This window comes from Mytilus edulis, chromosome 6 (assembly GCF_963676685.1).
Source record: "Mytilus edulis chromosome 6, xbMytEdul2.2, whole genome shotgun sequence".
NCBI classification, from domain to species: Eukaryota; Metazoa; Mollusca; class Bivalvia; order Mytilida; family Mytilidae; genus Mytilus; species Mytilus edulis.
In genome coordinates, this window is record NC_092349.1 from 4,220,383 (window position 1) to 4,234,753 (window position 14,371).

Sequence of the window (14,371 nt, forward strand, 5' to 3'; positions counted from 1 at the left end):
TGGTCTTTAATCAAACAACGATTCACGCATAAATGCATGACTAATGATATGTTTGTCTAGTATCTCAGATCCGTTAAACAACACTTGAAATAAATTTAAAAAAAATTTACCCTATTCCTTTAACAAATACTACTTGGAGAAGAAATACCGTTTGAAACAAACAGAAAAGATAAAAATGTAGTGATCCCGTAATGATCTCAATCCTTTTTTTTCGGCTGTAAGCACGCTGCTGCAGCTAACGTTTTCTAATGCTTAATCGAGACATCTCTAGTATATTCAAACTACTACAAATAATAAAAATGGCTTTCATAAAGTAGCAACCACTTAACTTAAAAAAAGGGGGAGGTTTTTTTAATTTTTTTATCTGAGTCAGATTTTTTTTCGCGCGTACGTTTTTATTCCTTTTTTTTACGATGCTGATGATCAAATACTTTTTTTTCAATATTTAACACTATAATGTATGGGGAAACTCTTGGTTCAGAATAATTTTTTTTATCATCTGGATGACTTTTTTTTTAGCTCACCTGGCCCGAAGGGCCAAGTGAGCTTTTCTCACCACTTGGCGTCCGTCGTCCGTCGTCGTCGTCCGTCGTCGTCGTCGTCGTTAACTTTTTACATTTTGAACTTCTTCTAGAGAACCACTGAATGGAATGAAACCAAACATGGCATGAATGTTCCTTATGAGGTGCTGACCAAGTGTTGTTACTTTGTAGCCGATCCATCATCCAAGATGGCCGCCAGCGGGGGACTTAGTTTAACAAAGGACCCTATGGGAAATGCATACAAATGACTTCTTTTAGAGAACTACTGAATGGAATGAAATCAAACATGGCATGAATGTTCCTAATGTGGTACTGACCAAGTGTTGTTACTTTGTAGCCGATCTATTATCCAAGATGGCCGCCAGCGGGGGACTTAGTTTAACATAGGACCCTATGGGAAATGCATCATATGACTTCTTTTAGAGAACCACTGAATGGAATGAAACCAAACATGGCATGAATGTTCCTTATGAGGTGCTGACCAAGTGTTGTTACTTTGTTGCCGATCCATCATCCAAGATGGCCGCCAGCCGGGAACTTAGTTTAACATAGGACCCTATGGGAAATGCATGCAAATGACTTCTTTTAGAGAACCACTGAATGGAATAAAACCAAACATAGCATGAATGTTCCTTATGGGGTGCTGACCAAGTGTTGTTACTTTGTAGCCGATCCATCATCCAAGATGGCCGCCAGCGGGGGACTTAGTTTAACATAGGACCCTATGGGAAATGCATACAAATGACTTCTTCTAGAGAACCACTAAATGGAATGAAACCAAACATAGCATGAATGTTCCTTATGGAGTGCTGACCAAGTGTTGTTACTTTGTAGCCGATCCATCATCCAAGATGGCCGCCAGCGGGGGACTTAGTTTAACATAGGACCCTATGGGAAATGCATACAAATGACTTCTTCTAGAGAACCACTAAATGGAATGAAACCAAACATAGCATGAATGTTCCTTATGGAGTGCTGACCAAGTGTTGTTACTTTGTAGCCAATCCATCATCCAAGATGGCCGCCAGCGGGGGACTTAGTTTAACATAGGACCCTATGGGAAATGCATACAAATGACTTCTTTTAGAGAACCACTGAATGGAATGAAATCAAACATGGCATGAATGTTCCTAATGTGGTGCTGACCAAGTGTTGTTACTTTGTAGCCAATCCATTATCCAAGATGGACGCCAGCGGGGGACTTAGTTTAACATAGGACCCTATGGGAAATGCATACAAATGACTTCTTTTAGAGAACAACTGAATGGAATGAAACCAAACATTGCATGAATGTTCCTTATGCCGTGCTGACCATGTGTTGTTACTTTGTAGCCCATCCATCATCCAAGATGGCCGCCAGCATGGGACTTAGTTTAACATAGGACCCTATGGGAAATGCATACAAATGACTTCTTTTAGAGAACCACTGAATGGAATGAAATCAAACATGGCATGAATGTTCCTAATGTGGTGCTGACCAAGTGTTGTTACTTTGTAGCCGATCCATTATCCAAGATGGCCGCCAGCAGGGACTTAGTTTAACATAGGACCCTATTGGAAATGCATACAAATGACTTCTTTTAGAGAACCACTGAATGGAATAAAACTAAACATTGCATGAATGTTCCTTATGAGGTGCTGACCAAGTGTTGTTACTTTGTAGCAGATCCATCATCCAAGATGGCCGCCAGCAGGGGACTTAGTTTAACATAGGACCCTATGGGAAATGCATACAAATGACTTCTTTTAGAGAGCCACTGAATGGAATAAAACCAAACATGGCATGAATGTTCCTTATGAGGTGCTGACCAAGTGTTGTTACTTTGTAGCCGATCCGCCTTCCAAGATGGCCGCCAGTGGGGGACTTTTGAATGAAATTAAACATGTTCCTTTCCTTATCAATGAGGTTGTGTTGTCACTTTTAGCCAAATTTTATATTTTTTCATATGATTTCAAAAACCCAAGTAGAATCAGGTGAGCGATACAGGCTCTTGAGAGCCTCTAGTTTTTTTTTTTTTATCAAATTGGGGATCGGAATATTTCTATTTCCACCCCCACCCCCCCCCCCCCCCCCCTTTGAAGACAAATGGTTGTTCCCTAACCGCTAGAAAAATTGTCAAAATTTTGAATTCAGTTCTACGTAATGAACATTTAAATGACATATAGTTTACAAGTGGGAACAAATCTTATGTACAGGTAGCTAAACAAGGTTTATAGATGTGAACAAATGTAATGTGAAACCAGTGTACACTACACTAAACTAATTGTAAACATGTTTACTCTACACGGCGTTTGGTGTGAACACGGCCTAAGTTAATTCAATTAAATGTATTTGATGTCTCAGGTGTAAAAACTTAAATGACATGATTATTTGCTTGATTGGTGATTACGACAGGTGTCAAAATTAGATAGTAATCTAATTAAATACATGTAATAAATATTTTATATATCAGGTCTTCTAGTGTGCTGGTGAACTTACTCAAGTCAATATTTTTATTAATTTATTTTATTTATTTATTTATAATTATTTAATGAAATGCACATTTATACCCCTGGGGGTTAATAAAAAAGCACCTTATAATAGAAAAGCCCCTTATAATAGAAAAGCACCTTATAATAGAAAACCACCTTATATTAAAAAAGCACCTTATAATAGAAAAGCACCTTATAATAGAAAAGCACCTTATAATAGAAAACCACCTTATAATAAAAAAGCACCTTATAATAGAAAAGCACCTTATAATAGAAAAGCACCTTATAATAGAAAACCACCATCTTATAATAGAAAAGCACCATCTTATAATAGAAAACCACCATCTTATAAAAGAAAACCATCATCTTATAATAGAAAACCATCATCTTATAATAGGAAACCATCATCTTATAATAGAAAACCACCATCTTATAATAGAAAACCACCATCTAATAATAGAAAAGCACCATCTTATAATAGAAAAGCAATAAAAAAGACACATAAGACAGCTATGGCGTTCCATAGAATTGTACACAATTGCCTGTTCATTAAGTAGGCCGTTAGTTTTCTTGTTTGAATTGTTTCACATTTGAAATTTTGGGGTCTTTTCATAGCTGAATAGGCGGTATGAGCAAATGTTCACGAAGTCTACTAGTAGTCTGATTCATCATTTTACCAACAAAAAAAAGTCCAATCAAAAAAGGGGGGGGGGGGGCGTACTCCCTCTTCGTCCCCCTCTGGATCCGCCACTGAAAGAAGTCATAGTGAATGATAAGTATTAAGACACTATTAATGACCAATGTTCTACATGTATTCTTGACAACGATCATATAGTATAAAATAGAAGATGTGGTATGATTGTCAATGAGACAACTATCCACAAAAGACCAAAATGACACAGACATTAACAACTATAGGTCACCGTACGGCCTTCAACAATGAGCAAGGCCCATACCGCATAGTCAGCTATAAAAGGCCCCGATATGATAATGTAAAACATTTCAAACGAGAAAACTAACGCTCTTATTTATACAAAAAAAAAAAAAAAAATATGTAACACATAAACAAACGACAATAGATTCTTTTTTAGAACAAGTTCAATATTTTGAAAATTGTCAGTCATATGACAAATTTAAAGGGTTGAAAGGTAGATTAATTTGTTATGTAAAGTATTGGGAAAATAAAGGCACTTGTCATGTTGTGCTAGATACAATTAAAGAGCTGAATAGCTCTGAGGGGACATACGGCCCTTGTTTCTATTTTTTTTTTTTTGGGGGGGGGGTATCTTTTGAGAGTCTATATATAAAGAATGAAAAAAAAAGAATAGCTAGAACATGTAGAAAGGTTGACAATATTGAAATCAATTGGTGTTTAATGTAATTTCGTTTCTTTAGTTTATGATTCAATTTAGACCAATGGAGGAGATCTACATCTTCTAAATCTAAACATTCAATAAAAGTTGATAGTTCTAAAATTATCTAAATTTCAACTAGTTGAATTCTGTCATGTAACAACAACTACAATATTTTTGAAATCTTAATCATGTTAATAGTGTACGACTGAACTGCAGGCTAGGGCCATTCTCCATTTTTTGTGACAGTACTCTTAATATTTTTCTTTTTTTTCTTAAGAAAGTTAGGACTGCAAAATCTATTCAGTTTTACATTTCCATTGATAAAGTTCCCAGTTACAACTCTCATCACAGGGATACAGGTACTAATAAAAAAACAATATGATTGATGTAAACTGTGTGAAGCTCGTTTCCGAATCCTACATTTTGAACTATTTGTAAAATTTCATGAATAAATAGGTCTACAAAATGCAACATTTGTAATTTTTTTTTGTTACCATTACAATGATTATGTTGGTACACAAAATTTAGTTTTAATGGAAGACTACTTATAATATACTAAATGTCACATTTTAAGTGTTTATTTAGTGGATAATTACACATAAATTGAGATGCTCCGGATTTGGAGGAAGATTCTCAAAACAGAGTTTAACAGAAAAAAAATGAAAAATATCGTTTATCTCCCAAATCTCATGTAGCCCTCGGACTATGTTTACTTTGAAAGTTGTTGACCTACAAATTAAAGTATTGCATGTTGATGTTTGAATCATCTACAGCAAACATAATTATGTTTAAATTTAACAAATACCATGTTTTAATTGGTGCACAATCTTTGAGAATGATTTAAATAACCAGTGAATGATATCCCTGCTTCTGCGAACTGTGGCATTCCAACAATGACGTCACTTTAAAATATAATGTAGGTTGAATATATTTAGAATATCTCGTCATACTGATTTTTTCGGATTGTAAAAGAAACGTAAATATTGTAAAGGAGAACTCAATGTACGATAATTTCGAGAGAAACAGAAGGGAAATGTGTAAAAAAGTGTGTAAAGTCAATCTATTCATTTGTGTCTCCCCATCTCATCAATCTCAGTCAGATTTGTTAAGGGGTTTTCCACACTATAATAAACAGCTGCGCCATGAGCGCATGATACGCCCGACGTCTTGTGTGGAAGTTGTATGCAATAATCATAAAATTCTGAGATTCTGAGAAAGTTTTAAGCAATAACCAAATATTGTTTTTGAAACACAGCGGACCATGTGAAACCCCCAACCCTGTTTTTTTTTTTTTTTACAAAAAACTAAATATCACTAAAATAAAATTTTGAATCAAAACCAAAAGGTATACAGATCTTTAGATTAATATAACAAAGAAGTGTGTAAAGTTTTGAGCAATAATCATAAATTATTTTTCAGATACGGCGCGACATAACCCCCCCCCCCCCCCCCTTGTTTAACAAAATACTCAATAACTCCAAAATAAAGTTTTGAATCATCACAAAAAAGTATATAGATCTTTAGATTAATATAACAAAGAAGTGTGTAAAGTTTTAAGCAATACTCATAAATTATTTTTGAGATACGGCACAACATGTAAAAAAACCCTCCCCCTTTTTAAAAAAAAATACTCAATAACTCAAAAACGAAATTTTGAATCATCACCAAGAAGTATACAGATCTTGAGATTAATATAACAAAGACATGTGTAAAGTTTTAAGCAATAATCATAAATCTTTTCTGAGATATGGCGCGACATGTAAAAAAAAACTCCCCCTTTTTTACAAAATACTCAATTACTCAAAAAACAAAATTTTGAATCATCACCAAAAAGTATACAGATATAAAGATTAATATAACTAAGAAGTGTTTAAAGTTTTAAGCCATAATCAAAAATCGTTTTTGAGTTATGGTGCGACATCTGAAAAAAACACCCCCTGTTTTATTTAAAAAGTGCCGTAACTCAAAAGGTTTTAATCTTATTTTCACCAAAAAGTATACAGATCATTTGACCATCATAAGAAACAACTATGTTTAGTTTCATAAAATTTGGATAAGTCGTTCTCAAGTTACGGTGCGACATGTTTACGCCGAACAGACAGACAAACAGACAGACATACAGACAGACAGACAGACAGACAGATGAATGAATGATGTGAGGGAATGTCATTCTGGTCAACCCCATAAGGGATTGACGGCTTGAAGCCGTCTTTCCCCAATAAAAAATGGTTATGTTATCTCATTTATAGATACACCTTTTAAAATGTACCACAGAAATAATAGATCAGCACGACAGAATACTGAATTTGTCACAAAGTCAATTGAAGATTTAGTTCAAATAAGTTGCCTAAAAAAGTGTCGTTTCAACCATATGTGGTCAATCCATTGAGTGTTGCTACCTAAAAGTCTGGTAAGAAACGACTGATTTTAGATATGAGTCAATTGAATAAACACATAAAGCGAGAATTGGAAGTTAGCTATACAATATTTTGACAAATATAATGTATCTGTATAAGTTTGATTTAAAATCTGATTATTTTCACTTGTACATCTGTTCACAGCAACATACTTTCATATGTTTGCAGTGGGAAGGTCAATTTTATTGCTATACTGTTTTACCTTTTGGAATTACTACCGGTTCGTACATTTTTACTAAAAATTTAAGGCCACTAGTAAAAGTATGGCGTGAGAACGGTATAAAAATTGTTTTGTATTTAGGATGATGGATTTGGCACGAGTCCAAATGAAAATACATGTTATGAGCAATCGCCCTTCGTGAAAAGGTCTTTGATTGATGCTGGTTTCCTTATTAACGAGGAGAAGTCTGTTTTTTTTTACCTGTTACCGAGTTAGAATGGTTGGGAATAGTTTTTAACTCGAAAAAATACAAATTATCTATTACTCTACGTCGAGTTGACGAGTTGATTTCCTCATTTAATGTAATTTTGGCTAAATGAGTAGGTTCAGTAAGACCCCTTTTTGGCCCCAAAAATATAGCAGTTTTACAAAATTGTGAAAATGTTATCTTTTAGCTATTTATTGGAACGTGAAATGCTTCTGCTTCACAAATATGGGCTGTTTTTGAAAATACAATGCACAAAAATTGGGTACTAACATCATTAAGTTATATATATGCTAAATTACTGAAATCTTCACAATTTTAGCAATCTCGTTAAGTTTTAGACGTAGTGGCCGCATTCGTGCTTATTCACAATAATGAAATGTTAGTTTTATTTGATAATACATAACATAAATAAGGTTGAGGATAAACACGGATGCGGCCACTTTCATTTTTGACAAAAGCCATCTGAAAAGTGATTTTTTTTTGCATATTTGAAAGATTTTTCATATTTTAGCTTGATTCGGAGTGTTTTTAATGACTGAATTAGTTAAAATCTTTCACATGAACTAATTGAATCAATTGAATTAGACACTTTAGTGTTTAAAAAGTGTCTAAAATATTTCGTTAGATGAACCCGAAATTTGGGGCCAAAATCGGCCCTTATCGGACCTACTCATTTCCCTATGTTACAGCTAGATATTTAGCTCAGGTGGTAGGCATAATTATTTCATTGACTCCTGTAATCGGAAATGTGGCTAGAAATATGTCAAAGTTCTGTTACATGGAAATTGAAAGTAGAATCGGGTGGAAATTCCTATTACAGGGTACAAACCCGTCGAGGTTTTATCTGAGTTAAAGTTCTGGTTAGAAATTGTCACTATGATTAACTATCGAAAATTAAGTCATTACAGTAAATCCTCTGTTGTCATATACTCAGATGCTAGTAATATTGCCGACGGTGCATACACCGTTGAATTAGAAAATAAGATTTTCCATAAGATGTGGACATGTCAGTCCTAAGTCAGGAATCTGATGTACAGTAGTTGTCGTTTGTTTATGTAATATATACGTGTTTCTCGTTTCTCGTTTTGTTTATATAGATTAGACCGTTGGTTTTCCCGTTTGAATGGTTTTACACTAGTAATTTTTGGGCCCTTTATAGCTTGTTGTTCGGTGTGAGCCAAGGCTCCGTGTTGAAGACCGTACTTTAACCTATAATGGTTTACTTTTTAAATTGTTATTTGGATGGAGAGTTGTCTCATTGGCACTCACGCCACATCTTCCTATATCTATGTGGTGAAACGGGACAAAGCTCCACCTAGAGAGAGCTGTCATTCTAGGTTCGCCTATCCGACAATTCAGTTCTGTTAAAACCCCTTTTAAGACTTCATAGGAATGTAAATAGTATGTTATGTAGTAAATAGTTTATATGATACATGACTTTTTGTTTGTACATGTATGTGTAACTGTAAAGGATTTTGTCTTCAACTTATAGAAATATTTTCTATTGTAGATAGCGTTTATATGTGATATGTGAAGGCAGCGGTTGAAAATTTAATTATCATTTTTATTTTTTTAATAAAATAAGCCTTCTATGCTGTCAGGACGATTAATACTTTATAAATGCTTTATGTTCGTTTGAAGTATTGAATAAGAGCATAAAAGAAAATATTTGTCGTCTTTATTAAGTTTGACTCATACCATTTCCATTAACACAAAACACTATTACTATACGCAGTTTTCCAACGTAAAAATGTTTTATGTGTTAGCTGGATCCCTGCATAGTTGAACTGACACTTCAGTCACTGTGACTGCGTGACATTTTTCAATCACCCATTTTCATTTCTATACACATGTTATATTTCCTATTTTGCGAATTCGGAATTTCAAAATGTTTTGCAAACTTTCTTTTATTAAATATTTTATTTTTTATTCTCAAAATGAATTTGTAAAAATGGACAATTTAGAAGAAAATAGATTTTACAGATGTTTGACAAATATTGATAATTATTCATTCATTAAATTATACATGCTATATTTTGAATAAAAGAAAGAGCGTAGGCAATTAGGCCTATTGTCAAAATTACAAAGATTGTCGCAACATAGGTATACGAAAATCAATAATTTAGATTAAAGTGTCAGCTTGGTCGACAAGACAAAATTGAGTGACCAATTAAAATGTTATGGTCAGTTATGAAATTATGTAACGATAATTTTCATTGGTAAAACGAAGAAAACCTGGGATCTCTAAGCACGTGAGCAGCGACCTTTTTAAGCTAGTGTTTTTGGCTATCCGTCAGTTGCCATGAGATCTCAGTTGTAATAAAATATAGTTATTTTGGAATTCTTCGTTTTTACCAGGTAATTCATATTTAATATTTTAAAGCATATTTTTTATGAAAATTACAATTCACATTTACTTTTAATTAAGTTTTATTTATTTAGTTCAATTTATTTAAAATGAGCGATTTTAGTTTATAACATTACGATTAAATAGATGATTTTTTAAGTGAAATATACAGTAAACATAAATTCCGTAAATGTTATTTATTTCATTAATTTTCATTATTACATGCAAATTTGTTTACAGGAGATTTGTGAATTTGACGCATAATTTATTCGTAGTAAAGTTTAATTTTGTTATTTGGTTATATTTAATATTCAACGAAGTTTAGAGAAGTCTTTGTTTGTCACTTTGGTTTACCTTGACAACGCAACAGAACACAAAGAAAATATTTGTTGTTTTATGTATATTGAAATCGTACAGATGCAGGATTGATCTCCAGAACAGAAATATTTGCGTATTACGTAATAGCAAGAAACATTTAATATATTACAGCTTGACATTATCTATGTATGAGGAACTATACATATTGTGTAATATATTGTATGCATTTATTTGAATTTGTATTATATGAGTTGCCATGAGATCTCAGTTGTAATAAAATATAGTTATTTTGGAATTCTTCGTTTTTACCAGGCCAGCTAAAGTCCAGACGACATAGGCTAAAAGTCAAGTACGACATTTGGAGGAGGTACCCAAAAATCCCGGCTAGTCCCCGAGAATTCAGAACAAATGCCTGCACCACTCAACAGCAACAGTAGCTACTTTTTAAGATCAGCACCAACAACTACAGAAACTGACACTGGAGCTACAGGTACAGGCACAGTAGATGCGAGCACAGGAACAAGAGCGTCAGGCACAACAACAACAGCGTCAAGCACAATAGCAACAGCGTCACGCACAGGGGTAACAGCGTCAACCAGTACAAGTACAACAGTTGCAACAGCAAATACTGTCACCAACACAGAAGCAGTTGGGTATACATTTACAATTAATTCTCCATAGGCCGTAATGGTAACGTTTTCCTCCGTTGCTCAGTCCATATCGTTTACTTGAACATGTATGATGGCTCATATCGAAGCTGATACATTTATACATGTCTGGTTAAATTTTCGGGGTGGCAAGTGAGATTACTTTTTTCGCAAATTGATGGACCCCGGAAGATGGTGAAAAATGTCAGTCTCCTCATGAAATAATCCCAAAATTCTGATCATAAAATTCAATAAAAAAATTGTCCTTTCTAATAATTTATTTCAGGTCAAATCTACATCTTTCTTTTCTCATCACACCAGCTCTATAAAACAGTTCTTATTGTTCATTTATGTCCATTTTTAAAATCACAGCATCCACAATTGTATGGCGGACTAATATTTTTTTTAATTACGTCATCTGAGTTCCTCATCTCAAGGTCTATTAGGGATCCTGACCCAGTTAGACCAGTGATTATGCCAGGGGGTATAACTTTAGATAAGTTCAATGAGGAAGAAATAGCAGGTCAGTGGTGGACATTTTTCATGCAATGGTGTATGCTAAACAACATTGTAGGGCATACTATTTGCTCAACTTTTCCCTTCAAGTTAGCTAAAGGTGCGCCATTGTTGTGGTATAACAGCTTAACAGATACAGTGAAAAACAACATCCAACAGCTGAAGGCGGAGTTCCAGAAAAGGTTTTCAAATCAAAGTACCATGTTTGATGTAGGGCTGTTTCGAATCAAACAACTACAGGATGAGACGGTGAACGATTTTTTCGTCCGGTTACAGACAGAGATGAAGGGTGCAGTAATTCCAGAAAATATCGTGGTAGGGATGGTAATTCAAGCACTGAATGGGAAAATTGGCGAGAAGGTTTACTCGAGAGTTCCCCAACCATTAACACTGACGGAGGTAAGAGAAGCAGCATTGCAAGCAGAGCGAGCTGTAAAACTTAATTCAGAAGACCATGGTGCATCTATAGCGAATCTTCAGACGATGCTATAGAACATGAGTACAACGTTGATGGCAATTGGAACAGGGCAGCAGCAGTAGCAACAACAACAACAACATCATCATCAGTATCAACAGCAGCAGCATCATCAGCAGTATCAACAGCAGCAGCATCAGCAGCAGTATCAACAGAACCAACAACACAGATAGTACGACGGCGGTTACAACAATGGACAAAGTCGACAATCAAGACCGACCATCAGGGAGGAGGATAAAATCTGCTATAATTGCGGTACGTTGTGTAAGCGTAGTAATAAAAGGTGCCCTGCTTTTGATAAAATATGCCATAAATGTAAAAAACAAGGTCACTTTGGTAGAGTTTGTATTAATACTAGAAGCCAAGAAAGATATAGAAATGATAGGGGTACTTGTAAACATAATAACAATTTTCACAAACGTGGGTTTTAGGGATTCGCGCCTGTCCATAGGCGTCAGTCTGAGGATAGGCACAAAGGCAGATCTTATGCAGAGGTGAATTTGGCGACATCTATGCATAAAAATACTACTGTTGTAGATGTGCAAGGCAGAAAAACGCACAGCCTTGTAGACACAGGCGCACAAATTACATGTTGCAGCTCAGATGTTTTTAGTAAATTGCCCTTTAAAGATAATAAGCTTTGCAAATCTGAGTATTTTAACATAACAGGTGTTGGAGGTACACGTTCACGGGTATTAGGCAAAATTTTATTACCACTGTCATTTAAAGGCACTGTATTTCAACAGTCAGTACATGTCATTGAGGGTCTTCAGCATTCTCTGATTATAGGAGTAGATTTTATGTTGTCACATAAAGTTAAAATAGATTTTGACACACACACATTATGTTTTAAAGACACTGAACAAGAAATCTGCACTTTTAAAGCTAATACTGGACTTGCAAGGTCATTGTTAACTGTAACTATACCCCCACAACATGAGACTAACATTAGCATAAAAATTTCGAAACGAAATTCAGGGGATATAGTTCTTTTAGAACCAAATGATGAAATACAGGGTTTAAATCTGATGAGTGCAAAGTGTTTGGTTAAAATTAACAATGGAAAAGCAGTCATTAGAGTTTTGAACCCTACTAAGAAACCAGTTACAATTCCTGCAAGTAAAGTTTTAGCAACTGTGTCAGACATTGAAATAGAGTCAATACGAGAGTTAAATGACGCACCTGCAAATGATGCTAACATACATGCAATAGATACAGAAAATAACAAAACAAAAACACGCATTGATTTTGATTTAAAGAATTCTGACTTAACACAAGAGCAAAAACAAAAGCTTTTTTACATTTTTGAATGGTAATAGAGATGTTTTCGCAACAAGTCTTTCAGAGTTAGGTCATTCAAAAATATACAAGCACAAAATAGAGACATACAGAGACGCGAAACCGGTTAAAAAACCATTCTACCACCAGTCTCCGCCTGTTGAAAAGGAAATTAGCAGACATGTCGAAGAGATGGAACGGCACAAGCTGATTCTCCCGTGGTTCTTGTGAAAAAGAAACAGTCAGGGCAATGGAGATTTTGTTGTGATTATCGTTTGCTGAACAAGCAAACGGTTCCTATGTCATTTCCATTGCCTAGGCTTGAATGTGTCTTTGATACATTAGGAGAATCACAAGCAAACGGTTCCTATGTCATTTCCATTGCCTAGGCTTGAATGTGTCTTTGATACATTAGGAGAATCACAAGAAAATATATTCTCATCACTTGATCTTTATAGTGGCTTCCATCAAATTGAGATGGACGAGGAAACAAGGCACAAATCTGCATTCATTACAAGAAATGGTGTTTATGAATGGCTTCGTTTACCTTTCGGTCTCAGAAACTCTCCGGTCAGTTTTCAGATGATCATGACTCAAGTGCTCAGAGGGTTAAATTGGAAATTTGTTTTGGTCTATGTCGATGACATTCTCATCTTTAGTAAAACTTTTGAGGAACATCTTAGGCATCTAGAACAAGTATTTAACAGACTACTTAGGTCACATCCTATCAAAACACGGAGTTCAGGTGGATCCATCTAAAACGGATGCTGTTAGTTCATTTCCGGTCCCTAAAACTCAAAAACAGGTTAAGTCGTTTCTGGGCATGTGTAGTTACTATCGAAAGTTCGTTGATTCTTTTGCTAATATTGCTTCTCCTTTGAATGCTTTATTGAGAAAGGATTCTGAAAAGAAATTTCATTGGACTTTGTTATGTCAAGAAGCTTTTGACAAGCTCAAAAAGGCTTTATTATCAGCACCGACCTTGGCATATCCTGATATGAACAAACCTTTTATGCTGACTTGTGATGCTAGTAGTACGGCAATTGGGTTTGTTTTAGGTCAATTAGATAGTCAAGGTCGTGAGCATGTCATAGCTTATGAAGGTAGAAGTTTGTCTAGGGCAGAACGAATTTGGTGCACCACAGAACAAGAATGTTTAGCTGTTCTAGAGGGTGTCAAACAATTTCGTGCTTATTTGACTCGTCGGTTCAGAATTTACACAGATCACAAGGCTCTTAAATATTTGATGGATCAAAAGGTTGGTCGATAAAATAGGTCGTTGGGCTCTTAAATTACAAGACTTCGACTTTGATATCGTCCACAAACCAGGTAAAAACAATGAGGTGGCAGATGCTCTCAGCAGACGCACAAATACTGAAGTGGCTGATGAACATAAAACATCGCCAGTGAAAGTGTTTGCTGCAAATGCAAATGAGTTTCTGTTAGATACAATTGAGGTTAAAGCTTGTGAGACAGATCTAGAGGTAGACAATAAAGGAGACGAGGACTTGGAGAGTGTAGAACTCGAATTATTTTATGGAGACTATACACTTCTTGCTCCTCTAGATCCTGAAAT